At 36.9% G+C, this 26,586-nt stretch overlaps 1 protein-coding gene and 1 long non-coding RNA gene across 22 annotated transcripts in view; one reads left to right on the top strand and one right to left on the bottom strand.

The window, feature by feature from the left end:
* Robo2 (roundabout guidance receptor 2) overlaps positions 1-26,586 on the top strand; it is a 1,555,468-nt gene that overhangs the window by 802,096 nt on the left and 726,786 nt on the right. The window lies entirely within an intron of this gene.
* Gm52242 lies at positions 2,618-25,321 on the bottom strand. Its single transcript, XR_003951903.1, has 3 exons — positions 25,209-25,321; positions 23,412-23,537; positions 2,618-2,684 (listed from the first exon to the last, which is right to left on the bottom strand). It is a non-coding gene; the product is annotated as a predicted gene, 52242 (long non-coding RNA).

The following is a 26,586-nucleotide window of genomic DNA, read 5'->3' as shown; positions in this document are numbered from 1 at the left end:
ATTTTGGCATGCTGTAGGCCACTTTTGATCTATCTTCCTAACATGCCACATGTCAGTGGCGTCACATAGGTTAAGAGGAAAGCGTCTCATTAGAGCGTGGCTAGTTTGCTGGGTGTCAAAAGGCACAAAGGAGCCTGTGCCCTCAGACGCAGGGTAGTTATTTTCCTGTGCACTGAGGCTACCAGTAGTTTTGAGTGGCCCCGGCCCTCTATTGTCTACATGTCTATAAACCATGCTTTTCATTCCTGTGCTTAAAAAGAACATCTCGAGGGCTTAGTTTTCCCAAGCAGAACAATACAAATTACTGTCTAATGGCCGCAGATGCCATTATATGACAGGACAGCCAACACCGGCAACTCCAAATTACAGGCAGGGTTCCTTGAGAAATTAATGACCACTGGCTATATGCTGTGCACAGTAGAGTTAAAGCAACATCCTGATTCCCAGGATGTTGTGCGGACAGAAGCATGTGGTGTGATTGCTTCCTCTAACCTTCTGTTCAGCTGTCTCCCTCACTATTGTACTACACACATGCTGTAATTGGATTGTGAAAGGCGAAAGGGGAAAGGCCTCACAACTAAGCCTCATTTCTTTCTTTTCTTTTTCTTTTTTATTTTAAAGAAGCCACCCAAGTTCTTCAAGGCCCCAGTGCCTTCCAAATTCATCATAGAGTTTATAAGTGAAAATGATAAAGTATAATAGAAAGTGATACTTGATTTACATATCTAGTTTAGAGGGCAGAATTTGATTAAAAAAAAAAAACTTAGATGCATCCAACCATCTTACTGAGTGTGGGGACCCCAATGAGGGAGTTAGGGGAGGGACTGAAGGAGCTGAACAGATTTGGAACCCCTTAGGAAGAACAACAATATCAACCAACCAGACTCCCCCACCCAGAGCTCCCAGGGACTAAACCACCGGACCAAAGAGTACACATGGAGGGACCCATGGCTCCAGCTGCATATGTAGCAGAGGATTTGCCTTATCTGGCATCAATGGGAGGGGAGGCCCTTGCCCCAGTGTAGAGGGATGCCATGGCCAGGAAGCAAGAGTGGGTGGGTTGGGGAGAAGGGGCTGGGGGGAGAGGGGAAAGGATAGGGGATTTTGAGAGGGGAAACTAGGAAACAGTATAATATTTGAATTGTAAATAATAAAATAACCAATAAAAACCTGTAGAAAAAGAATAAGAAACATCATATATTACATCATGGGTACACAGACACAAACACAGACACACACAGACACACAGACACACACACACACACACACACACACACACACACACACACACGGAGCCTTGGAGGACCCATTTAGTTATAACTCATAAACTTTAAGTATACAACCCAGTCAGCTCTACAGAATTAAAAGTATTTGAGAACTCGGTGCAGATAACAGTTTCCTCATTTGGTCATGCCACATATGTTTTACTTCAGTATTTTGCGTGATGTAAGATTTTTCAAGCCAATATTAAATTTAAATTTTATCAACAAGTTTCAAACCTATTTGAACAGATTTCTTGATATTTCTTAAGTATAATTCATTATTAGCCTCTTATTTTTAAATGAAAATGTCCACCCAGTCTGCAGATTAACTTATAATTAACTTATAATTAACTATAATTAACTTATAATTAACTTATGCAAACAAATTGGACTTCAAAGAAGTCCTCTGACCCTCCTTAGTAACCTAGAGTGGGTTTTGACAGTAAGGAGAATGGGTATTGTTAACCTAGAGTGGGTTTTGACAATAAGGAGAATGGGTATTGTTGTCAAGTGGGCTTTTTAGAAGTTTGAGGATCATTTCCACCAATCCAAGTGAATTAATTGTAAAGGTACTGTTTAGATTTTTAAAGGATCTTTTAACAGTTTAGAAAAATGGAGCCCCACACTCACCCCAAATGACCATGGCAAACCTGTTTTCCAACGGTGATGATTTTAACTGTAGTCCATTTAGTTGGAGGTAATAGTTCAAAGGTCATCATGAACTCCAACTCCAACTTGCCTTTCCACACTTCTTCCTACCTCACTACAAGTTGGATATTGACTTTTGATTGGACCACTTTTGTGTAGAACAGAAGTAAAGAGAGACTAAGCCTTAGTAATCTGGCTTGTGTGTATTGAGAAAGAGTCTTTGGCATTATCACCTCTCCAACCTACAGCTTTACCTCATCCTATGTCAGTCAAAATCCAATCACTAATGGTGACTTTATGAGCGGAAGTGATGAGGGGATTTTGTTTACAAGAAGCAAACAGTGTAGAAACATAGATGGACTCATACCAGGTTTCTAGCAGAAATAAATAAAGCAGTATTCATGCAGAAGTTCTAAACCACTTAGTGTCTGCAGGATGAGACATCAGTTATTGCAAAATAAATCTTCTCTTCTGTATGCCTGAAATATTGAGAAAAAAAAAGTTAAATGTAAACCCTGCATGAAAAAAAATCTTTTTATGCTACTCTTCTGGAAAAAGTGAGGCAGATATCATACCTAATACAAAAGTCATCATGAATATTATAATTTTGTAGAATTTTATTTTGTATGCATGGGTTTCTTTTCTTTCCTTTTCTTTCTTTTCTTTTCTTTTCTTCCTTCCTTCCTTCCTTCCTTCCTTCCTTTCTTTCTTTCTTTCTTTTCTTTCTTTTTTGCCTACAGGTATATCTGTATATCACATGCAGATCTGGTTCCCCTGGAGACAAGAGAAGATGTTAGAATCCCCAAGAACTTCACATACTGATAGCTATGAGTTGCCATGTGGGTTCCAGGAATAGCCAGGTTCTTCTAAAGAACACAGGTCCTTTAGAAGAGCAACTATTCTCTTATTCACTGAACAATCTCTCCAGCCTAATATTCCAAATTTTTTGTCAGTTTTTTTAATTAGGTATTTTCCTCATTTGCATTTCAAATGATATCCCAAAAGTCCCCCATACCCCCCCCCCACTCCCCTACCCACCCACTCCCACTTTTTGGCCCTGGTGTTCCCCTGTACTGGGGCATATAAAGTTTGCATGTCCAATGGGCCTCTCTTTCCAGTGATGGCCAAATAGGTCATCTTTTGATACATATGCAGCTAGAGTCAAGAGCTCCAACTTATTCAAATTTTCACATATTCTTACATCCCAATGTGGCCCTTTAAATATTAATATATGTGGATTTTGCTTTGAGCTAAAACTTTTATCTATGAGCATTTCTCAACATAAATGTAGCTATTGCTTTTTTTTTAAAAAAAAGTAGTGAACATAGATTCTTGGCTAGTAAATAGAGAGCCAAAAAGTCCAGTAATAGAGTACCATCTGAGATTAAATGTTGAGATATCTACTTTCTACTGATTCCTCAAATTTTGACAAAAGTCCCCTCTTTCTAATGCTTTGTCATTCCATCTCCATCCTCTATACTCTGTCTTTCTTGAGTTGGGTAGCCCCATTGTACAGCTTTGGATTGTCAATTGCATATGACTTGGGGGTGAATCTCCAACACCATTGAAAAAGTTCTCAGGAACAGCCCTCCTGCCCCAAAAATAATGCATAATTTTGTAATTCTGTCCAGTGAAGGTTATAACACCATAATATTTTCTTTTGTTTAAAACTCTTTCACCTATTTGATCTCTTTGACTCCTTTTTCTGAATCATTTTTGTATGATTCATATTCCTTGAATAGCCTCCCTAAACTGGAACAATGATGTTCTTTAAGATGGCGAATCATATAAGTAAATACTACTTAAATTATCTACATGTACATTGTATCACAACTTAATATTTATGAAATGAACACATGTTATAATTAACACATATAAAAATCAGGAAATGATGTAACATAGTCCTGGGAGGGAATGATGCTACTTAATATTTGGAGTGCATCTTTTTCCTCTCCCAGTCTTTTCATTTCTTCAAAGGTCATCATTATGTTGACATCTAAAACTTCAGGTTAGAATTAAATTTTTTTTTAGATGAAATAAGTCATTGTGAAGTGTTTTAATATTTACCATCTTTTACTCCATGTGTATGAATATGCATCTTTTAATGTACTGTAATGTGTTTATTTTCTGTTTCTATCAGATATACTGGATTTTGCTTATTCATTTTTCTTCCTGACTGAATTTTTTTTTCTGAGACAGGGTTTCTCTGTGTAACCCTAGCTGTCCTGGAACTCACTCTATAGACCTTGAACTCAGAAATCCTCCTGCCTCTGCCTCCCAAGTACTGGATTTAAAGGCATGTGCCACTACTACACAGCCTGACTGAAATTATTAATTTTTCCTCTTTTTCATTCTTGCTAGAGATAATTTTATTTAAAAATTTACATGTTAGTTAATTTGTCGTTTTGAATTTAACATAATAAGATGAGTATCTTTATGTTTGAGGAAAAAAACATTGAAAAGGAATATAAAATGTTGGAAGAAACAAGATTCCTCTATATAAATGCTCGGGAATTTCACTCTCAAATTTAATATTAGTAGTTTCCATTATAAACAATCAACTTTGGGCAGACCTTATAGTTGTATAATTTTAAAATAAACTTTTTATAAATTTGGAAACATTTGTGTTTCACACTTTGTTAAAAATAGCCTTTCAGGTGACTTTATTATTTGGGATAAAAAAAGAGTGTTTAACTTTCATGAGACTTTTAACTTTTAGGAAATTCTCATAAATTTACCGCATATAGAAGTAATAGATCAAGTGCTTTGAAAATTCAAAGAAAGGTGCAGATTTTCATTAAAATAGCTGTCTACATATGAACATATGAAATGAAAAATAAATGAAAAAATCTTTTCCAATTCCGTAGTTCACTTTCTGAATGGTCTTAATTCAATTTTAACCCTATATCAAATAAATTTCTTTAAAATATATTAGAGATTTATTAAGATTATTAAGTATGGTCAGCTATATAAAATGTATCCAAAATAAAATACGTGTGACAATTTTTTTTGCCAATCTATTTTTCCAAAATGTAACACCCGTACACTAATTTGTTAGACTTTCATGAAAGTATTTTCACAAGGTCTCTATTCTCACTAGCTAATGATTTTTGCTAAAACTTATCATTCATTATAATACTCAGTCTCACAGGATTATTTATAAGCATTTTCCTAAGGTTCCAGTACAAAATTATCGAAAGCAACTGTTATTCTGAGTAAGGGGCACATTCCTTGTCTGCATACCTACTCTCTAAGTCTACCCGTTCCTGGCCTTTGTCTCGGAGAGTATGGATGATGGTGAGCGACTCATCAGTGATGCTATGTGCTACCTGGAGATAATATCTGTGAAATGAGAGCTGATAGCAAAGCAAATTCAGTTCACTGCAGTGCATTTCTGTTTGTTCTCCCTTCACCTAGTAAATCTTTAGCCATGCACACATGGGTGAAGGACAAGGCTCCGTGATATCCCAGGCCAGTGGGAAGTGCAGCTCTGATGGCCGAGGTTTATGGACGTCTTTCTGCAGAGTTGTTTTCTTTATTGTCTGCAGCAAATAATCTTACAGAACAAGGGCAAACCCTGAACACCCACTTTGATCTTTTCGCACACATGGAAAGGAAGCAAATGCATGGAGTGTTTTACCAAAGGCAATTTGATAAGAACTTGAAAGACACAACTAATTAAATTATAAATATAAATATTTTATAATTATTCCCTTTTTGATAAGAGACAGATAATAATCTTGGATACTTCAATTTTCCATGTATATTTGAAGAAGAGGAGAAGCCATTAGCTTTTATTTGATTAATTTGAGTCTATAACAAGTGAGATTCCTCCACATGGTACATTGTCCCCTTTTCCAGCTTAAACAAAAGGAGGAGGAGTATGAAAGAGGGGCTGAAAGAAAGAAAGGAAATTTATTGCAGAAAATACACTCATATAAAAAACAATTATCCATTCTTCTTAAACACTTATATAAGATTTACTTGGGTTTAATAAAATTTGACTTATATACTCTGAAGTACTTTAAATGTGTAGATTTTCATAGCTTGTTTTCTTTTAATACTTATCTACAGTCTTGATACCTAAAACAAATTTTACAAGTGTAGTTTACAAAGTTTGAGAATATTCACATAGACAGAATAAATCCAATAGTCAAAGAAAATATGTTTGCTTTTAAGTAAGCATCAGAAGAATAGAGTTTTGGTTGAAAAATATTAAATTAAAAGTGCTATAATAGGTAGCTAGAGGAAGCTCACATATTCATTGCAACTAAGATTCTTCTAATCAAACTTGCATGGGTGATCACCTAGAGTAAAATAGTCACACTTAGGGGGCACATTCTGGGCATGAAGAAACTTCCTAGCGACTTTATTCTTCCAGCAAATATTTACTGAATTCCTATCTTGTGTAGATACAGAGAAGCGCCAGAGTGTGGTCACATTCCCTTGGGGAGACAGTAAATGCAAACAAGCAGAAAGTGATGGACACTGAGGACTGTGGTGGTTAATGGGAAAGGTACCACTGGAGGTGGATCAATGTGTCTCTGAGAACAGTAATGATCTAAGGGAACAACTGAGCTGAGAACTAAATGTGAAATGTGAAGATATGGAAGGGGATAATTATATAAGCTGTTGCAGGTTTCAAAAAAGGATAGTGTCCTCCAGGCAGAGCTGAATAGGGTAGAGAAAGGGCCAGTTACACAGAATGCTACTTCTTCACAGGGATATTTACCAAGAGTTGAGCTTGGATTTGATGAATACATATCAAAGGAGACCTATATATTACCAACAGTAACAGTTAATATATCATGGAGACTTGCCTAATGTCCCTAGGTCCAATTTCTGGACATTAAAAGACAACTATACTGTAATATAAGTCTTGGGTTTTGATGAAAGATATTTCTCTCCAGCTAACTATTTATTAGTCGATTCTAAGTGTATTTTCACCCCCTTTTCTCCCATTAAGACTGTAATAGTTCTGGTTTATCCCTCTTTGATTGTTCTGAGAAAGAAACAATGCCATAAAGACTCACTTTAAATGCATCTGTATATGTTTTCATATGACTTCATTTATCCCTAATGTCAAGGATACTAGGCTAGATAGTATCTAGGATAATATCCCATGGTTGTGAAACAAGGAGTAACGTTGAATGCATTCCTGAATGCCCATAGGTTTTAATAAACAAAGCATTTAGGAGAATCACTGAGAGATCCCTAGAACTGATAGCTCCATGAGGAACGATGATCATAAATAATGAACTGTGGGCGCTGCCTTTCTGTTACAATCAACAAAACACACAGGGCATCTTTGTAATTAGATCCATGCTCTGTTCATTTTCAAAACTCCATACAAAGTGACAGTCTGCTGAATGAATAAATAAACTTCAAATTTCTGCAGGCCCAGTCTTTATTTTCAGCTGACTTCTTTCTTCCTTTCTCTTCTCAACTCTGTCAATATAAATGTCTTGCCTTTGCACTCTCCGTTTTGCTGTTTCTGCTCCACTTCACCTTTGATTATTTTTTTCCTAACTCCATGTTCCACTGAACAGCGTTACGGGTGAGGACATCTCCTTTTCTCTTTAAAGGCTTGCTTTTACCTCTTCCCTTGAGTGCTTTCTTTATATCATTTTAAGTATATCCTGCCACAAAGACATCTTTACTGCGGACAGAGTTAAGCATCTATTCTTTTGACCATTTCCTCTACTCTGATTTCGTACCATCCTTAGAAAATAGAACAATACCTTGAATTTGTAGATAGATTTCACAGCATTTAATAAATTGAATAAAACCAATTTTAGTCACAGTGTAGATAAAAAGTAATATTTTATAAAACTTTTTTCTTGTTCATAGATATTTAATTTTACTGAAGTTCTTTCACATTAGTTTGTGTAAAATGAATTGAAAGCTATTAGAATTACTATCTAAATAAACATCCTTCAAGTCTTACAGACAAAATTTAAATATTTAGCCTCTTAGATCATTTTCTTTTCAATGTGCTACTGTCTTAGATTTTACAGTTGAAACTTTATGCTAAATAAACTACATGCTCTTTTGAAATGCTAGGATGCTATACCAGAGTTAAAGTACTTTCTCCCTTCATATTTCTTATATGGTTGTTGCTACAGAACCAAATATCTACTCCTTTTTTCAATTCACTTGTTTGGTTAAAGATTTTCATACAAGGGACTTGAACATCTCCAGAGAGAGCCATAGTTCCCTGGGCTGAAGCTCCCTGCTTTCTTTCCTCTTCTCTTTGAGGCTCAAGAAAGTCCCAAGTACCTCCCTGGATGGGAAATCAATTTCCTTCTTTGTTCCGAGCCCTGTTTCCCTTGTTCGAAGATTACATCTAGTCTTCTTCCTCTTGCTCTCTGTGTTCTTAAATGCATTTCACGGTTCTGCTTGAAGGAATACTTTCCAATATCTGGGAGATTTTAATTAGTCTTTTGATGTTTCTTTTGAAATCCTCTCTTTCTCATTTCATTATTTACAGTCTACAATTCCCCTTATCTTGGCCCTAACATTAAATGCTTTTCTACATTATTATTTCTTCTGGAATTCAATTCCTGTTATCATGATGTTGCCTTACTTAGTGTGTGTGTGTGTGTGTGTGTGTGTGTGTGTGTGTGTGTGTGTGTGTGTGTATGTGTGTGTGTGATATGTATCTATGTGTACATACATCTCTATATAGTGTGTAATGTCACAGATGTACAAATAGACTTTCTTCCTTTTAGGTTAACCCATTTTCATCCTAAACATCAGGGGGGAAAGTCTAAATTATAGTTCTACTGGGATTCAATTCAAGATATCTAGATATTCAAACAGCATCCCAGGGAGGAGGAAAAGTCAATGATAGAAGATCTCTAAAACAACTGCCCTTCTATAAAATGATGTCTAAGCAAATTTTACAAAGAGAGCATTTTCAATCTAAAAAATAAAAAATAACTTTTCGCAACCATAAATGAGCAAATAAATACAAAACATATTAATAATGATGACGTAAATGTCAGCTCCATGTTAAGAAAGAAAGCACTCTGGGACATTAAAGATGTTTTCCAGTGTGGTTGGCAACCATACTAATGGGATGCATGGTACAGTTCCAACTGCAGTTAAGTGGGGGCTCTGTTAAAGAAATCAAAAGTCACCATGCTGATCTTCAAATGATAAAGTTTATCGTTCCCTTTCTCTGTTGTATGATAAATGATTGATAGATGACAGAAAATAGATAATAGATAGATAGATCGATGGTAGATATACACATATATAAGAGAAGTTTCTGTATCTATTCCTCATAATTAATTTTCGTACCTGATGAAAATATATACGATTAACTCATTCTCACGTTTTCGGTACTGGCTGGTTTTGTGTCAACTTGACACCAGCTGGAGTGATCAGAGAGAGGAACTTCATTTGAGGAAATGCCTGCATGAGATCCAACTGTAAGGCATTTTCTCAACTAGTGATCAAGGGGGGAGGGACCCTTGTGGGTGGGACCATCTCTGGGCTGGTAGTCTTGGGTTCTATAAGAGAGCAGGCTGAGCAAGCCAGGGGAAGCAAGGCAGTAAGTAACACCCCTCCATGGCCTCTGCATCAGCTCCTGCTTCCTGACCTGCTTGAGTTCCAGTCCTGACTTCCTTTGGTGAGGAACAACAATGTGGAAGTGTAAGTTGAGGAAACCCTTTCCTCTACAACTTGCTTCTTGGTCATGATTTCTGTGCAGGAATAGAAACCCTGACTTAAACATATTCCATACCTAGTCTTATGAATAAAAATAAAATTCAGTTATTTGACAATATTTTTGACTGAATTCAAAATATATCTTTTCTAATTGGATATTTTATTAATTTACATTTCAAATGTTATCCCCTCTGCAACCACCCCATCTGGTCCCTCCTTACCCTGCTTCTATCCCCCACGTACCTACTCTCACCTCACTGCCCTAGAATTCCTCTACACTGAGGCATCAAGCCTTCACAGGATCAAGGGCCTCCCCTCCCATTGATGCCAGATAAGGCCCCTTCAGCTCCTTCAGTCCTTTCCCTAACTCCTTCATTGGATTCCCTGTGCTCAGTCCTAATGGTTGGCTGTGAGCATCTGCCTCTGTATTTGTCATTATCTGGCAGAGCCTTTCAGGGGACAGCTGTATTAGGCTCTTGTCAGCAAGCACTTCTTGGCATCCCCAACTCTTCTGGGGTTGGTGTCTGTATGTGGGATGGATCCCCAGGTGGGGCAGTCTCTGGATGGTCTTTCTTTCAGTCTCTGCTCCACTCTTTGTCCCTGTAGACAGGAGCAATTCTGGGTTAAAATTTTGAAGATAGGTGGGTGGCCACATCCCTCAACTGGGGCGCTATGCCTAACCTCTGGATATGGTCTCAATAAGTTCTCCCATCCCTTTGTGGGGTATTTTAGCTAATGTATATGTTAATTAATTTTATAAAAGTGCATGTGCCTCATAATGGTACAAAAACTTTTTAATGAATATTTATTTATTTATTTATTTGTTTGTTTATGTGTTGGGGTGGCGCATGGAGTGGCATGCACGTGGAGGTTGTTAATCCTTCTACCATCTAGGCTCTGGCTTATAGACCTCATCGCATTTGACAGTGACAGCAAGAGTCTTTATCTGTTGAGCCATCTCATTGGCTACTAACCAGACATAAGTATTTAAAATTCTGACTAAATTTACAACTTATTTTAGTTATTGCTAGGTAATAATGTGAGACATATATTTGATGTGTGGATAGCAGTCTTATATATGTGATTTTAAAATACTACAAGGCAACACATCTTAGTTCTAAGTAACTAGCAACTTAATAAATTATTTGTGCAGGTTTACCTGATTAGTTAGAATTGTGTAGGGCCCTGTCCTCTATTCTGAGAAAGAAGGCACTCTGACTCATAAACTAATGAGATGATAGAAAAATGGGCTCCGTTAGGAAAACTCAGCTTTGGATAGTATTTGCTGGTAATTGGAGCTGCAGTTCAAGTTCCTGCCAGGAGGAAGCTTTCAGTTCCTCCTGCGTTAGGGCCTAAAATTCACGTAGCTGAGTATCCAAGTTTTTAAATGTCTATTTACTACTTACGGGAAATTTTCAACATTCTTCATCTATTGACAGCCTAACGTGAAAGAATCCCTGCAGAGTTTTTCATTGATAAACGAATGTACTTATTGTGCGTTTTATTAGTCTCCTATTTTGAAATTTATTAAGTAATTAAAATTAGGAAATGCACTCATCATCTTTCACATTCTAATTATATCTCTGACCTGAAGAGCTAGTTCATTAAAGAATTAGATTGAATTTTGAGCATGTTTATGGTTTTTATTTTAATTATAATAAAGGAAGGTAGTAAAAGACTTCTAACATCAGTTCTATTTAAAGCCATATGCACAATGCTTTTTAACAATCTCTTCTGATGGGGAGAGGATGTGCCTAGTCCTGCAGTGGCTTAATGTGCATAGATACGCCAGGGGGAAACCTCCTCTCAGGAAAGGGGAGATAGAGGAGTGGGAAGGTCTTGTGAGGGGCTACTGGGAGGAGGGGAGGCTCTTGTTAGGATGTAAGGTGAGTAAATAAGTAAATTAATAAAAAGAGTAAAAATAATCATCTAAAGGTCAGAATAACATGAGCTGTACATATTTTCAGCAAATGCTGCTGGCTTTAAAATAAACTAGTATATAAAAATATCTGAATGGGGAACAAAACACCCATGGAAGGAGTTACAGAGACAAAGTTTGCAGCTGAGATGAAAGGAAGGACCATCCAGCCTGGGGATCCATCCTATAAACAACCACCAAACCTAGACCCTATTGCATATGCCAGCAAGATTTTGCTGACAGGACCCTGATATAGCTGTCTCTTGTGAGGCTATGCCAGTGCCTGACAAATACAGAAGTGGATGCTCACAGTCATCTATAGGATGGAACACAGGGCCCCCAATGGAGGAGCTAGAGAAAGTACCCAAAAAGCTGAAGTGGTCTGCAACACTATAGATGGAACAACAATATGGACTACCCAGTACCCCCCAAAGTTTGTGTCTCTAGCTGCATGTGTATCAGAAGATGGCCTAGTCTTCCCTCACTGGGAGGAGAGGCCCTTGGTCTGTGAAAATTATATGCCCCAGTACAGGGGAATGCCAGGGCAAAGAAACGGGAGTGGGTGGGTTGGGGAGCAAGGCAGGGGGAGGGTAGAGGGGACTTTGGGATAGCATTTGAAATGTAAATGAAGGAAATATCTAATAAAAATTTGTTTTTGAAAAAAATCTGCATCTTCATCTCTTTATTACAAGTAATTTACTCAACATTGTGAGGCAGTTAATCCCTAAACAATTTGATTATTATATTGTAGGCCATTAATACTTGACAAAATAATTATTCTGCCATTAAATTAAAGTATAAATTATTGACAGTCACTACCCATTGGTAATCAATAAATATGAAGTAAATATACTACCCATTGGTAATCAATAAATATGAAGTAAATATACTACCCATTGGTAATGAATAAATATGAAGTAAATATATCTGAAAGTATAATCTAGGTGATTGAAGCACAATTAATTTCTTTGCAACTCCAGGCAGGGTACAGTAGATGTGTGTGTGTGTGTGTGTTTCCAAATACTTCTTTTTATGCATCCAAAGATATGCATTGTATTGTTGTTGTTGTTGTTGTTGTTGAATTGACTTTGTCAGGGGAATACTTACTGAAGTATTCTATTCAGTGAAAGAAGACATACCATTCCCCCAAGCAAATAACAGCCTAATGCATGCCGGGCGGTGGTGGCACACACCTTTAATCTCAGCACTTGGGAGGCAAAGGCAGAGGGATTTCTGAGTTCGAAGCCAGCCTGGTCTACAAAGTGAGTTCCAGGACAGCCAGGGCTATACAGAGAAACTCTGTCTCAAAAAAACAAACAAACAAACAAAACAAAAACAACAACAACAACAAACAGCCTAATGCATGAAGCCATCTTAGATTTATGTTTTGATACTAAAGAAAAGGCATTAAAATGACAGTTTTAGCTCTAGCCAATGGATCCATGGCACCACACTGTGTAGCAGATACTATTGTAGGTGTGAATAAACCAAGAAAACAAACATACATATTGTTGCATTTGTGGAAATGAAACGAAGACAGAAAATGATGAAACTATCCCCCGACATTAAATTTGGAGAGTGAGATAAATGTTAATGAGTAACCAGCTACGTTCTGATAGGAATGAGCTCAGCTGCACTGGAAGGAACTCATGCCTGACTCTGAAGACCTGGTCAGGAGCCCATTGCTGGGCAGGTCATAGCCCTGAGTGGGAAACTCTTACTGTTGTTTTGTTAAAAGTTCACATTGCCAACTTGTTTTCGAATTACTCATGTTTACACTTGTAGATTAGGCCTATGTCCAGCCAAAGTGCCCCACTTCAATGAATTATCTCCTCTCCATCCTCATGTAAGAAGCCCCAATTAAACTCCATAGACCACAAACAGACAAACAAAAGATGAAAATAGAAGACATGAAAATAGAAGGGGAACTTGTTGGGAAAGTTTTCGCGGGGGGTGGGGAGGGTAGGAAAGAGGAAAGATGAGAGTTGCTTAATGAGATGGGGATTACTAAATTCATTAAATAAATGTATAAAACTGTTGTTATTATTTTAAACCAACAAAAAAATTACATGACCAAAATAATAGAAATAGCTCCTATCATAAGAATTAATATATTTTTATAAGGAAGACAATGAAAGATGGGTTAAATGTGGTTACTAAACTCATGCAATAGAGTGAAATAAATAATGCATGTGACCTGAGAAATTTATATAGAAAGCAGTGAGTAATGAATTTAGATACAAAATTTAGGTCAGAATCAGTGTTCATTACTGTGAAGAGAAACCATGCCAAGATAATTCTTATAAAAGGAAACATTCCACTAGGGCTTGCTTACAGTTTCACGTGTTTAGTCAAGTATTATCATTGTCGGAAGCATGATGGCACACAGGCAGACATTGTGAGTAGAATTAGCTGGAGGTTCTATATCTCAATCCATAGGATGCAGGAAGGAGAGAAAGTTACTGGGCCTGGCTTGGGAGTGACACTTCCTCCAACAAGGCCACTTCTACTCCATCAAAGCCATATCTACTCTAACAAGGCCAATCTACTAATTGCTCTCAGGTAGAGTCACTTGGTGATGACTAAGCATTCAATCATGGAAGTCTATGGGGAGCATTCTTGTTAAACCACCACACTTCTTGTAGTAAAAATTATTGGGACATGATTATACTTAAGAAAAGAATAGGAAAGAGGTCAAACATGAAAGTTATGAGGAAGGAAGCAGTTAGGAATGGATGAAGAGAATGAGTCTTAGTCATATATCCCAGATGATATTCTTTCTCTCACCATCATGAGAACAGCCACTATTTCACACAAAAACAAGGTGGTCATAGATAGCATTCTTCTCAATGAAGTAACACAGAGAACATTTTATTAGCTTCTTGTGATACTTAAAAACTTATCAAGTACTACATTCTGCCAACACATCTTCATAATCTTAATGTGTACAGTAGCAAAATCTGATGAAGATGTCACTTGTCCTTTTCTTTGGGTTTCATTGTGTTCAGATTTTGTCAAATATATGCCTAACAAAAAGACTCTTTTAAACTCCCATGAGAAGAGTTGGAAAAAAAATGATACACTTGAGGATTTAGCACCAAGATCTTTTTTTCTTGCTGTCGTCAGAGAAAAGCTTGTTCTCAGTTACTATATAAGGCTTCTAGCTATTCTTCACCTGACACATGTTTGTTTTCAAATGCCCTCTGTGCAATCTATAACTCCCCAAAACAACAGAGAACATGCTCTTCTGTCTGCTGAGACAGAGGCTATAACAGAGCAAAAATCACAGACGTGACTTTGAACTGTACATTCCTTTTGAATAGTTCAAAGTACAGTTTCCACCTATGTACAAGAATGGGTGATGATATGAAATTTTAATTCATAAGGTAGCTGATCTCATTTTGCAGTCTGTTCTTCACCAATAGCCTTTATAGAGATTATTATAATATTATGGCTACAGCCGGAAAATACATGGATATTGTATGCACTCATTTTTTAGCTTTAAACAACTCCTATTTTCCTGTTACCTTTGCTTTTAATTTTCTAACAAGGTATTGATTTAAAGTTATTTATAACATTTTAGAAAAAGCAAAAGGGAGAGAGGGAAGAATTTAAAGACACAGGAAAAGTATTCAATAAAGAAATGGAGAAGATCCAGGAGGTGGTGGCACAAACCTTTAATCCCAGCACTTGGGAGGCAGAAGCAGGCAGATTTTTGAGTTCAAGGCCAGCCTAGTCTACAAAGTGAGTTCTAGGTCAGCCAGGGCTATACAAAAAATCCTGTCTTGAAAAACCAAAAGAAGTAGAAGAAGAAGAAGAAGAAGAAGAAGAAGAAGAAGAAGAAGAAGAAGAAGAAGAAGAAGAAGAAGAGGAAGAGGAGGAGGAGGAGGAGGAAGAAGAAGAAGAGGAGAAAGAAAGAGAAGAAAAGAAAAGAAAAGAAAAGAAAAGAAAAGAAAAGAAAAGAAAAGAAAAGAAAAGGAGAAGAAAGAATCAAAAAGTAGAAAGCAATGACCGCAATGTAGCACGTTTTAAAAATTCTTTTTAATGTTGCAGAAGTGGTAATAAAAATGTAGACCATTACAGGTCCAATAAGAATAAGAGAGGAAAAGGATTGGAGAGGGGTTACAATACAGAAATAAAATTATAAAGCAATTGCTGATATATTTTGCTGGCAGAATCTGGGGTCCAGGGTATCAGGAAATTTTTCAGATGTCTGTAGGAGCCCCTGGACACTGCAAGAAAGATAGCAGCAACAAAAACTGGAAAGAGACAGAGCTATGTAGGGGGAAAAGGTGATTCATTTCACAGATCAGAAAGTAACACTGTAGTTTTGAGGAGTATAGAAGTTATATTCTAACATTTATGCTTTAAAAAAAAGAGTTACAAAGACATTCATGAAAAAAAAATCAACAAAGTAGCTTAAGGGCACAAAGATGCCAAATAAAAGATTTTGATTTGTAGCATAACCAGTCTTACATGGAGTCTGTGTTAAAGAAGAAAATAAAACAGAGACAAACACTAAGTTACAGAGAGGTTACACAAGCATTGTAAAGGGACCTGCACCAAAGGAAAGTGTCTGGGTGTCCTTTTTATAGACATAGTGTGTTTACCAGATCAGAAATCCATTAGAAAAGCAAAGAAAGGACAAGAACATGTGCAGAAAGATTGGGAGATTTATAATTGAGAACTAAAAGAGGTTAAGAAGAGATATTTGCCAGTGACACAACTCAACACATTGGAAACTTACTGAGATTTATCAGCTATTGATAATGTCGCAGATTTAGGTGATAGCACTTCAGGAAACATATACCAGGTAAGAGAGAAAACAAATTCACCTAAGGATAAAATATTATGAAACTGTTCTTTAAGATACAAATTGGAAATGTAGCAATATGTAGCATTCTGAAATTAGGAAATGAATAAAGACATAAAAAAACATGATTTGGTGATGATAGAAATTCCTTCTAATGAGAAAATATTTAATGAGTTTGTAAGAGGAATATAATTTGGTTGTTTATTAATAAGATGCATGCTACTTCCATAATGAATCATTTTAATCAGTGATCTATCAGTTAATCATTGTTAATCAACATTTCAGTACTAAATAAGGACTTCATGATGAGGTGGACAAACTCATAGAGATGCGTGACTAATAAGTAGATATCAGGTCTTTCCTCTTTTCTAATCATTTAATTATTAAGGTCTACAGAAATCATAGGGTTGTGTAAGAGTATGTTTTCAGATCCAGCAGCATCTTCAGGGTAGTCTGGCATTCCTCAGAAAAGCATCATCATTGTTATGTCTACAATTCCTCTAAGAACTAGATACTGCAGCAAACTGAGTCATTTTCCATTTTGGGTAGGAAAAAAAAAACTTCTAGGAAATCTCTCTCATATTTCTTTTTCACATTCTACGTATGAATCAGATTCTATTGGCTAAATCAGACATTTAAAATGATGAGATTTTGGAACACTGAAATGAATCCAGGTCCTTTGAGCACTTTTTTTTTTTTTTTTTTTTGCTTGTCCACTGTTAGGAAATTTGTATTTGGTTTTGAGTGTCATGTTATGAATGCAGAGAAATAATATCACATCCAGGTTCCTGATGATAAACTAGATCATATGTAATCCATTTGTAGTGTATTTCACCTGTAAGATTACTATGAGCCCACTAAAGGAAGTATGGCATCTTGCCACATTTGAAATGGTTTTAAAGGCACAGTATGTTTGATGTTCAAGTTGCCTTGTCTGTATTTTCTATACAGTCTGATACTTTGCTTACTTGTCTGGACTTCATATGGGGACCAAGAAAGGTGACACAGTTTCAGTTTGCGTACAGTCTTTAATTTCTGTTGTTAAATGTACTTTCTGGGTGATTTACAATACTTTTCATTTTATATTGAAACAAAGACCATGTAGAGTAAAATTTAAAAGTTGCTATGACTCTCAAGGATAGATGTTTCAAAGGAACTATACCATGTCAGTTTGTTTATAGGCCCAGGGATCACCATGGGTGGATGAACATTTCAGCCCTTAGTTATAAGATCAATTTCTAGATTTGGAAAAGATTTGAGTCAAGCAAAAGGCTTTAATACAAGGAAACTTGAAAGGGAAAAAGTCCACCAAAGAGAACAGACCGTGTTCTTTTCTACCTGTATGCATGAGAGAATTGATTATTCATGATACCTGTTTCCCTCTGTCCCTGGAAATAGTCAATGGTATATAAAATTCCAACTTCTCAATTGAGGATGATTATAATTAAAATAAGACAGTGGTGTGCTCTAAAATGTACTCATGAAATATTCATATATCACTAGTCAACACTAAAGAGAAGAAATCCAACTAGGGAATGTGTAGATTAAAATTAACACAGGAGAGTATTTTATGGAAATGGTTGTTAATGTCACAGACAGATACCTAATTAAATATAATGTGTTCTCCATAATAAAAACGTCCCACCATTGCCACATTTTCTCAATACCATATTTTAGACAAATCAACCAGACTCTTGTGTAGGAGGCTCTTCAAAGGGCTGAATAAATAAATATGTCTCACTGTTGGTGCTGGCACTCCTGCTGGACAAAGCTTAGTTCATTGGTAAGCTCCAAACAATTCCTAACAGGAAATCTGAATGAGCTGAACACTCTGACTCCTTTAGTCATGGTCATAGTTCATTAATAAATTTGTGCCTGCAGCACAAGAACATATACATTTATGAGACAGCACTCCTTTTATATTTTAAGACAGTTGCTCTGTTTAAATATTATTATTCTTTTGATATATTATCCTTCATTGATCCTTAACCAAAGAACTTGAAATTAAAATCCCCTAAAATGTATTAATTTGCAGATAATTTAAACCTGAGACTTAGAACATACTTATTGAATTTGGACTATTTCCTTGGGATTTACAACCATACAAATATGCCTGTTATTGTTTTATTCACTGGGGTTTTTGTGAAAATTAGACAATTTAGTGTATAAACAGTACTTCCTTCCCTCATTATAAAGTATTGTGTCTTCTGCTTTTGAAATGTTGAAATGATGAATAGAGACAAATAGTAATCTAGTTCAACATGTACTTTTAAATGATGGAATGTGACCATTTTCAAATTAATAAGAGAGAAAAAATTATGAAAATATCCTTAGTAATTGTATTCATAATAGCTCTGAGTTGACATTTTGCCATCTTATAAAAATTTCATTTCTCAGACTTCTTATTTTTGTTGTTGGTGTTGTTGTTACTTTTAATTCTCTACAATGGATCTAATCACAGAGTAAAAGAAAGTAAAGTTTTCTCTCTCCCCCTCCCCCTCTCCCCCTCACCCCTCCCCCTCTCCCTCTGACTTTCTTTCTTTTTGAGGTGGAGATGGAGTTGACAGAGGGCTTCTCTATATTTTTCAATATGGCTTCCAAATTGGCCTGATCCTGTCTCGGCCTCCTAAATGTTGGAATTACATGTCTTTTTAGTGGAACAACAGTGCTTTTAGTGATTCACAAACAATTGCAGAGTAAATACATTTAAGAGATACATAAGAAATTAAATGGATATTCATAAGCTTTTATGTAATAGTATATGAAACTTACTATGCATTTGAAATGATCACATAACTGAAGTACAGCTAAAATAGAAGAAAGCCATTCTCGTAGGAAGTACTAAAGACCAGGAAACCAAGGTACACTGAATTTAAACAATTAAAAAAAATGATCATAGTTTTCTAACAAATTACAAATAAAAAAACATGTTAGCCATAAAAAGATGGGTACTTTCACGTTATGCTGAGAGAGGTGAAAATGTATCTCAGCATAGGCAGATGGTGATGATGTCAGCTTGGGCAGTGCATACATCAGTGCACAGCTGAACCCATGTGCTGGGGAGGAATTGCTTCCAAAGATGGCATACAGGAGTGTGCAAAAGTCAAGTGGAAAGTCTTGAACGCAACTAGGAGTTTAGTTCTCTCTCTCTCCTTATTTTCTTCCTTTCTCCCTTGTCCCTCTGTCTCTACCCCTTCTCATTCTTTTCTGTCTCTATTCTCTCAAAGGAGTCAAAACCACAGCTGATGTTACCATGAAGAAAAGACCCAGTGCATATCAATTTAACTCATGTATTTGAAAAAAAAATCTGTGTTGTATTAAGATGAGTTTCTCTGACGATTGAAAATATCTAAGCATCTCTTGGCAAGATATGTATATGTATATGTATATGTATATGTATATGTATATGTATATGTATATGTATATGTATATGTATGCATATATATATATATATCATAGTATTATATATTATATATTTTCCCAATAAATAGGAGTAACACAATGAAAATATAAACAAGATGAGTTTTTCATAGGGCAATTATCTATTTATAAGGCAAGACATTACACTCATTGTGTCTTCATATATTTTAAAGTTCCTGCTGTATCATAGATCAGAAAAATATTTCATTCTATGTCATTGGAAAAACAAGGGTACTTTATGTATTCACCTCAAAGAAGTACCCACAAGAGACTTATAGTGCATTATTCCCAAATAGGATCATGTGTAAAAGTAAAATGGAAGGGTTTTTTTGAAACATACTATGTAGTAACAAAATTCACTTTTGCTGACCTACATCTTTCAATATCAGAAGTATAGAGGCTGAGACAGGAGAATTGGTAGCTCATTGTTAATGTAGGCTTTAAAATGAGCTCAAGGCTTTCTGAAATTACAGAGCAAGACATTCTCTCCTAAAGCAAAGGGCTGGACTTATATCTCAGTGGCAGAGAAGCAAATCGTTGGTTTGGCCACCATCACAACACATAAAAGGTGAGAAAAATGAAATTTTTAGAAACTAACTCATGAGAAATTATGAATACTGTGGAGGGGGCAGGAGAGATGCCTTAGCAATTAAAAGTGGCTACTGCTCTTCTATGGGACCTGACTTTGGCTCTCAGCAACTACATAACACCAAATCCACAGGTGTTATAACACATTCTTCTACCTCAGGAAGCCCCTGTGCTCTGAACACTTATACCCATACAGGCACACCCATAAATGCATATAATTAATAATAAATTATCTAAATGTTGTAGGCAAGAAGATGTTGTACAAAATAAAGCCATGTATGCTTAAGGAATCAGCCTGTCTCTTCACTTATGTTTGTTTTTTACATGTTTATTCTGGAGCAGGGAATATGAAAACCTCATTTAATTTGACTCATTCAATCATGCGCAAAAGCAGCTGATTTTATTGTGAAACTATTATGTCTGCACTAAAGAATTTTTGTGCTGTGCAGATTTGCCATGTAACTTTCCATAAAGGAAAGAATCTCTAGCAAGAATTTATTTATTTTTTTAAATCTTCAAGAACATTAATAGTAGCAAGAAATGAGTCAGCAGGTATAACCTCGTTGGTGAGATGACTGATGTTTTCAAAAAACCACCTTATCTTTGTGGAAATTACATAAGTTATCTTGCAGATTCTTGGAGCATGCTCAATGGGATTACTTTAAACTTGAATTTGCACACATATGTAAATGCATAGGAAAGTCTCCTGAGGGAATAATAATTAATGATAGCCAAGGACATTGAAAACTAGTTTAAAACAAAACAAAACAAAAAACAGCAAACAGCCCTCAAATAAATACTACAGCTTAACCCTCAAAGTCCCATTGAGTTATATTGAGTTTTCAGTAAGCTTCTAAATTGTAATCATAAGATTCTGTGGAGTTTGTTTTTTTGTTACTTCTTTTTTCCTCTCTCATTTCTAAACTTTTCTGCTGCAAAAATAATCTTTAAGGGCTCAAGAAAATGGCCTGTGTTCTGGGCAGTTAAATTACATGTCAAACATTTCAGAGCTTAGGAAGCAGGTAATGAAGGTGTAATATTAAAATGTCAAACATGTACACACCAGTTTCTCCCTCTCTGCCTCCAAAGCCTCTGGTAACAACTATAATGATCTGTTTAGGCCCTGTCCATTGTTGCCTCCCCTCGCTTGCACTTAGTAATTACTATCTTTGCAAGGCTGCGCATTGCTGAGGTTCAGTACGTTTCCAAAGCAGTGTTGAGTTTGGAATTAACTCCTGTTTATAGGACAGCAGACACATTATGTCATTGCATTTGACAGCTTATAGCTTTTCTCATTTCTCTCCATCTCCACAAATCATTTTACCAAGTAGTTGAGAGTATTGTTCTGCCTTGGGCAAGGGCCCATTCTTCTTAGAGAGTTTTCGGCTCAAGCATGAATAACGCTGGCGGAGATTGTTAAATATTCTTATAATGTCTCTGCTATGTGAAGAGGGAGTAAGGAGAGAAGAGGAACAGATTTGCGTGAGCAACTGCTGAGTCCCTGAAGGCCAATCACTATTGTCATGAGAAAATGTTTGATATTGGAAGGTCAAACGTGGGTAAGACTTTTATGATCAGTGGCATTAGAAAACATTATGCAAAACGGTCTTAGATGTGTATGGAAATGTCTATTTCCAGTTCTAGTTAGTGTGCAAAGTGATCTAAATGACAAATTGAAGCACATAGGATGGGCCAGAACGGAGCAGTATGGGAAAAGCAACAAATGGTTTTTTTGTTTGTTTGTTTGGTTTTTTTTGTTGTTGTTGTTGTTTTTTAAATATTTTTAATTATTACATATTTTCCTCAATTACATTTAGAATGCCGTCCCAAAAGTCCCCCATACCCCCCCCCCCCCACTTCCCTACCCACCCATTCCCATTTTTTGGCCCTGGCATTCCGCTGTACTGGAGCATATAAAGTTTGCATGTCCAATGGGCCTCTCTTTCCAGTGATGGCCGACTAGGCCATCTTTTGATACATATGCAGCTAGAGTCAAGAGCTCCGGGGTACTGGTTAGTTCATAATGTTGTTGCACCTACAGGACCCTGATATAGCTGTCTCTTGTGAGACTATGCCGGGGCCTAGCAAACACATAAGTGGATGCTCACAGTCAGCTATTGGATGGAGCACAGGGCCCCCAATGGAGGAGCTAGAGAAAGTATCCAAGGAACAAATGGGTTTTTTGTAGCAGCATAATCATCAAGTCAGCTAAACTGTGGGGTACAATTCTCAGTGGCAGTAACTGCCTTGCTATTGTTTTTAAATCCAAAGTAAGTATGGCATAGGAAGGAGCTGATTATCTTTTTAATGTTACATTGGGTATGATGCTTCTCCCAGTGAAGTGGAGACTGCTTGTCTAAATGGCAACCCTTAGTTTATTAAATAATTTGGGGCCAATCCACCTCTTAGAGCCAAAGGTAAAACAAGAGGAATGATGTATGACTCTTCACTACACCGACAAGGTTATCCAAGCTATTATATTTGATATACTGTAATTTGTGTATCTCTGAGCCTCTTGGTGCATCGTTGGGGTTATTGTTGCCCTAATAAGAAGGCAAACCATGAGTCTGGACTCTAAATAACAGAAAGGTTACCAGCAAGAAGCAACTGGGGAGGGCAATCGGTGTGAAGTTTCCAGTATTCAAGGGCTCTTCCTAGATTTTCTACTCCTAGCTTAAATGACAGGTAATGGTTTCAAATAATGTGTTATTAATTCTTTTAACAAATATTTTTGAGTGCCTTTCCTAGGCAAAGCCCTGGATATTTGCAGCACAAGTGTATAAAGAAAGCCTCATGCATAAACAAGTAACAATGAAACTCCTAATTTTTCTTAGGAGTGCTGATTGCTAAGTGTGTCTATGAAGGCCCTGGGCCTAATCTGTGAGGGCATCTCTGTCCAAATGATATTTACCACTTAACATAAGGTCTGAAGCCTGAATAAATGTTAGCAAAGGAAGTGAGATTGAAGGGTGTCAGGCTGGGAGTACACTGTCAGCACAGATACTTTTACCTATACAAATACTATCTCCCTGAGCCCTTATAAACAGGAACTTGTCTGAAGCCTCTGAGCTTAGTTTCTAAAGTGTACCTTTTGAATGAAGAGCTGTTCTCAAAGGCATACTAAGAGTTTCTGGAGACCCCCTTCCTCTTCCAAAGAACCTCTGAAGCATCCTGAAACATGTCCACACCCATGAGGAGTAGAGGAATATGCACTCTGAGGAATAGAGGGAGAATTTTGGCTGACTCTGGACAATTAGCAAACAAAAAAATCACATATGTCTTGTACACAGTGAGAGCCTAGAGTGCTGGATTATTTTATGATTATTTTAATTCCTTTAGATCTGTAGATTAATACATAATAGATTCTTGAAAATTAATTAGCTGATAATTAGTTTTAGGAATAAGTATCCAGTGCACGCACGTGCACGCGCGGGCGTGTGTGTGTGTGTGTGTGTGTGTGTGTGTGTGTGTGTGTGTGTGTGTGTGTATTTGTGGTAGTTAATGATATTGACAACAATATCAAGTACCCAGTTATTTTATTGTACTAGGATAACTGGGACCTGTGCCATGGAGCTGATGTTGGGAGTTAAATACTGGCATTGGTTAGATAAATGTTTTTAAACAAGTTAATCTCCATTGTGACTATCTGATATCTAATGTGTGTGTGTGTGTGTGTGTGTGTGTGTGTGTGTGTGTGTGTGTGTGTGTGTGTGTGTTTCAAATATATTGCTTACTGCTTCTCAAGCAAAATAACTACCAGGTAAATTATGAATGACAGCATGACTTGGGCTTAATCCTGGTTCAATATCAGCCTGATAGCATGCCAGTTATTAAAGAAGGTGCACTAATGATTTGTTTCATGTTGACACTAGTTTGGCTTACAAAGATTCTTTTTTTTTTGTTGTTGTTGTTGTTCTGTTGTAACCAAGATTTTTATTAATTTTCTTTTCTATTTTGTCCGTCCTTCCTTCCTTCCTTCCTTCCTTCCTTCCTTCCTTCCTTCCTTCCTTTCTCTCTCTCTCTCTCTCTCTCTCTCTCTCTCTCTCTCTCTCTCTCTCTCTCTCTTTCCTTCTTTCTTTCTTTCTTTCCTTATTTTTAACACTCCAGATTTTATTCCCCCATCCAATCCCTCCAACTGTTCCATATCCCATACCTCCTTCCCAACCCTTGTCTCCACGGGGATGCCCCCACCTCCAACCCCCCCCTTCCCTGCCCAAACAAACCTCTAAATTCCCTGGGTCATCCAGGCTTTAGGTGCATCATCTCTGACTAAACCCAGACCCAACAGTTTTCCGTTGGAGGCTTCATATCAGCTGGTGTGTGCTGCCTGGTTGGTAGCCCAGTGTTTATGAGATCTCGGGGGTCCAAATTAATTGAGACTGCTGGTCCTCCTACAGGGTCGCCCTTCTCCTCAGCTTCTTTCAGCATTCCCCTAATTCAACCACAGGAGTCAACAGCTTCTTTACATTGGTTGGGTGTAAATATCTGCATCTCTTTTCAGCTGCTTGTTGGGTCTTCCTGAGGGCGGTCATGATAGACACCTTTTGGTGAGGGCTCCATAGCCTCAATAATAGTGTCAGGCCTTGGGACCTCCCCTTGTGCTGAAGCCTACTTTGGGCCTGTCTCTGAACCGCCTTTTCCTCAGGCTCCTCTCCATTTCCATTCCTGCAGTTCTTTCAGACAGGAACAATTATGGGTCAGAGTTGTGACGGTGGGACTGCTCCTCCTCTCTCACTGGATGTCCTGACTTTCTGCTGGAGGTGGACTCTATAAGTTCCCTCTCTACTGTCGGGTACTTCATCTAAAGTCCCTTCCTTTGAGTTCTGAGAGTCTCTCCCCTCCCAGGTGTCTGGTGCATTCTGGAGGGTCCCCCCCAACCTCCTACCTCCCGAGGTTGCTTGTTTCCATTCTTCCCATTCTTTTTTAAGCATCTCAACTTCAAGTATGGTTCCCTTCCAATGCAGTCAACCCCCGTGCATGCGCAGTCCTCCCCTCCCCCACACTGACGCCCCAGGGAAGAACATCCTTGTACGTCACAATAACATTTTTTTTTTTTATGGTTTCTCTTGAGTCACATTAGTTCCTACAGGGATGTGCTATCAATATGAATTAATTAGAACTGGCCTTTTATTGATAGTAAATTCTCTTACCTATTCAATAATAAAAACTAGTTTCTTTTCTTACAACTCACGTTAGATAATTTACATTTGTTACATACTTGTACTTTCCTGGAAATATATTTACTTTGTGTTTTTTTTTTTTTTTTATGACACGGCTAATATAAAAACGAAAAAGTAACCATTGCAAAGAGGGAAAATTTTAGGCAACGAGAAAAATAGATTGCCTAAATTGCTTTCTTTGAGACAATTCCATGATTAAGAGACAAAATTCCCTGCAACTTGGATATTTCCAATGTAAATTGTGTTTGTTTGCTTATATTAATGGTGATTTTTAAGTGGATTGAAGCATGAATTTATAGACCTGCAACTATTATTTACGCTATGAACCAAATGGTGATTGATTGCGAATCTATGTCTTAAGAAACAGTCACTAACAACCTATGAGGAATCCCATGTAAACTTGAACATCATTCTTTAGTGCCCCTCTCCCCCAATTTGGGTTGTCATTCCCTAAGATGCAGAAGTATCCTCCCTGAATTACAAAAATTATAAATCAATTCACTGTAGAAGTATGTATGTGACTTACAAGAGAAACAGAAGTTGCTTTAAAAAAATAAGTTCAGAGCATTCATACTAAAATTGATCAGACTGATCAGTTGATTATTAGAAAGAAAAATTATAGCAATGTAATTTGTTGTAATTTTTTTAAGTTTTGGGACATATATGTGTGGTCAAACAGAGCAAATAATAAAAATGATCCCTTAAGTAGAACAGTTTCTGTGCGATGTTGCTCTTTGTTTAGTGTTTGCACCCAAAGCAGAGAACACAATCAGAGTTCAAGTGATTGTTTCACTTTAATGATTTTTCTTAAACATGTGTTTTTATCATTTCACCAAACCTATGGATTTTATATTTTCTTTAAACAACTCAGCAATGTACATATTGGCTTTGCAGATAAAAATTCAATTAGCACTTCAAAGAAGACAAATTAACTCCCCCTTTAACCATGGCTGTTCTTTAAATTAACAAAGTAAAACATTAGAAAAATTAAATCTTACCTATTGCTTTGTTCGAAGATAAAAAGCATTAGGTATATCTGGCAGAATCATTTCGAGCTAAAATTATGCTAGTGTTATCCAGTTT

Source organism: Mus musculus, chromosome 16 (assembly GCF_000001635.26).
Source record: "Mus musculus strain C57BL/6J chromosome 16, GRCm38.p6 C57BL/6J".
Taxonomy (NCBI): Eukaryota; Metazoa; Chordata; class Mammalia; order Rodentia; family Muridae; genus Mus; species Mus musculus.
The sequence above is the reverse complement of the archived record's forward strand: the minus strand, read 5'-3'. Positions and strand labels throughout refer to the sequence as shown.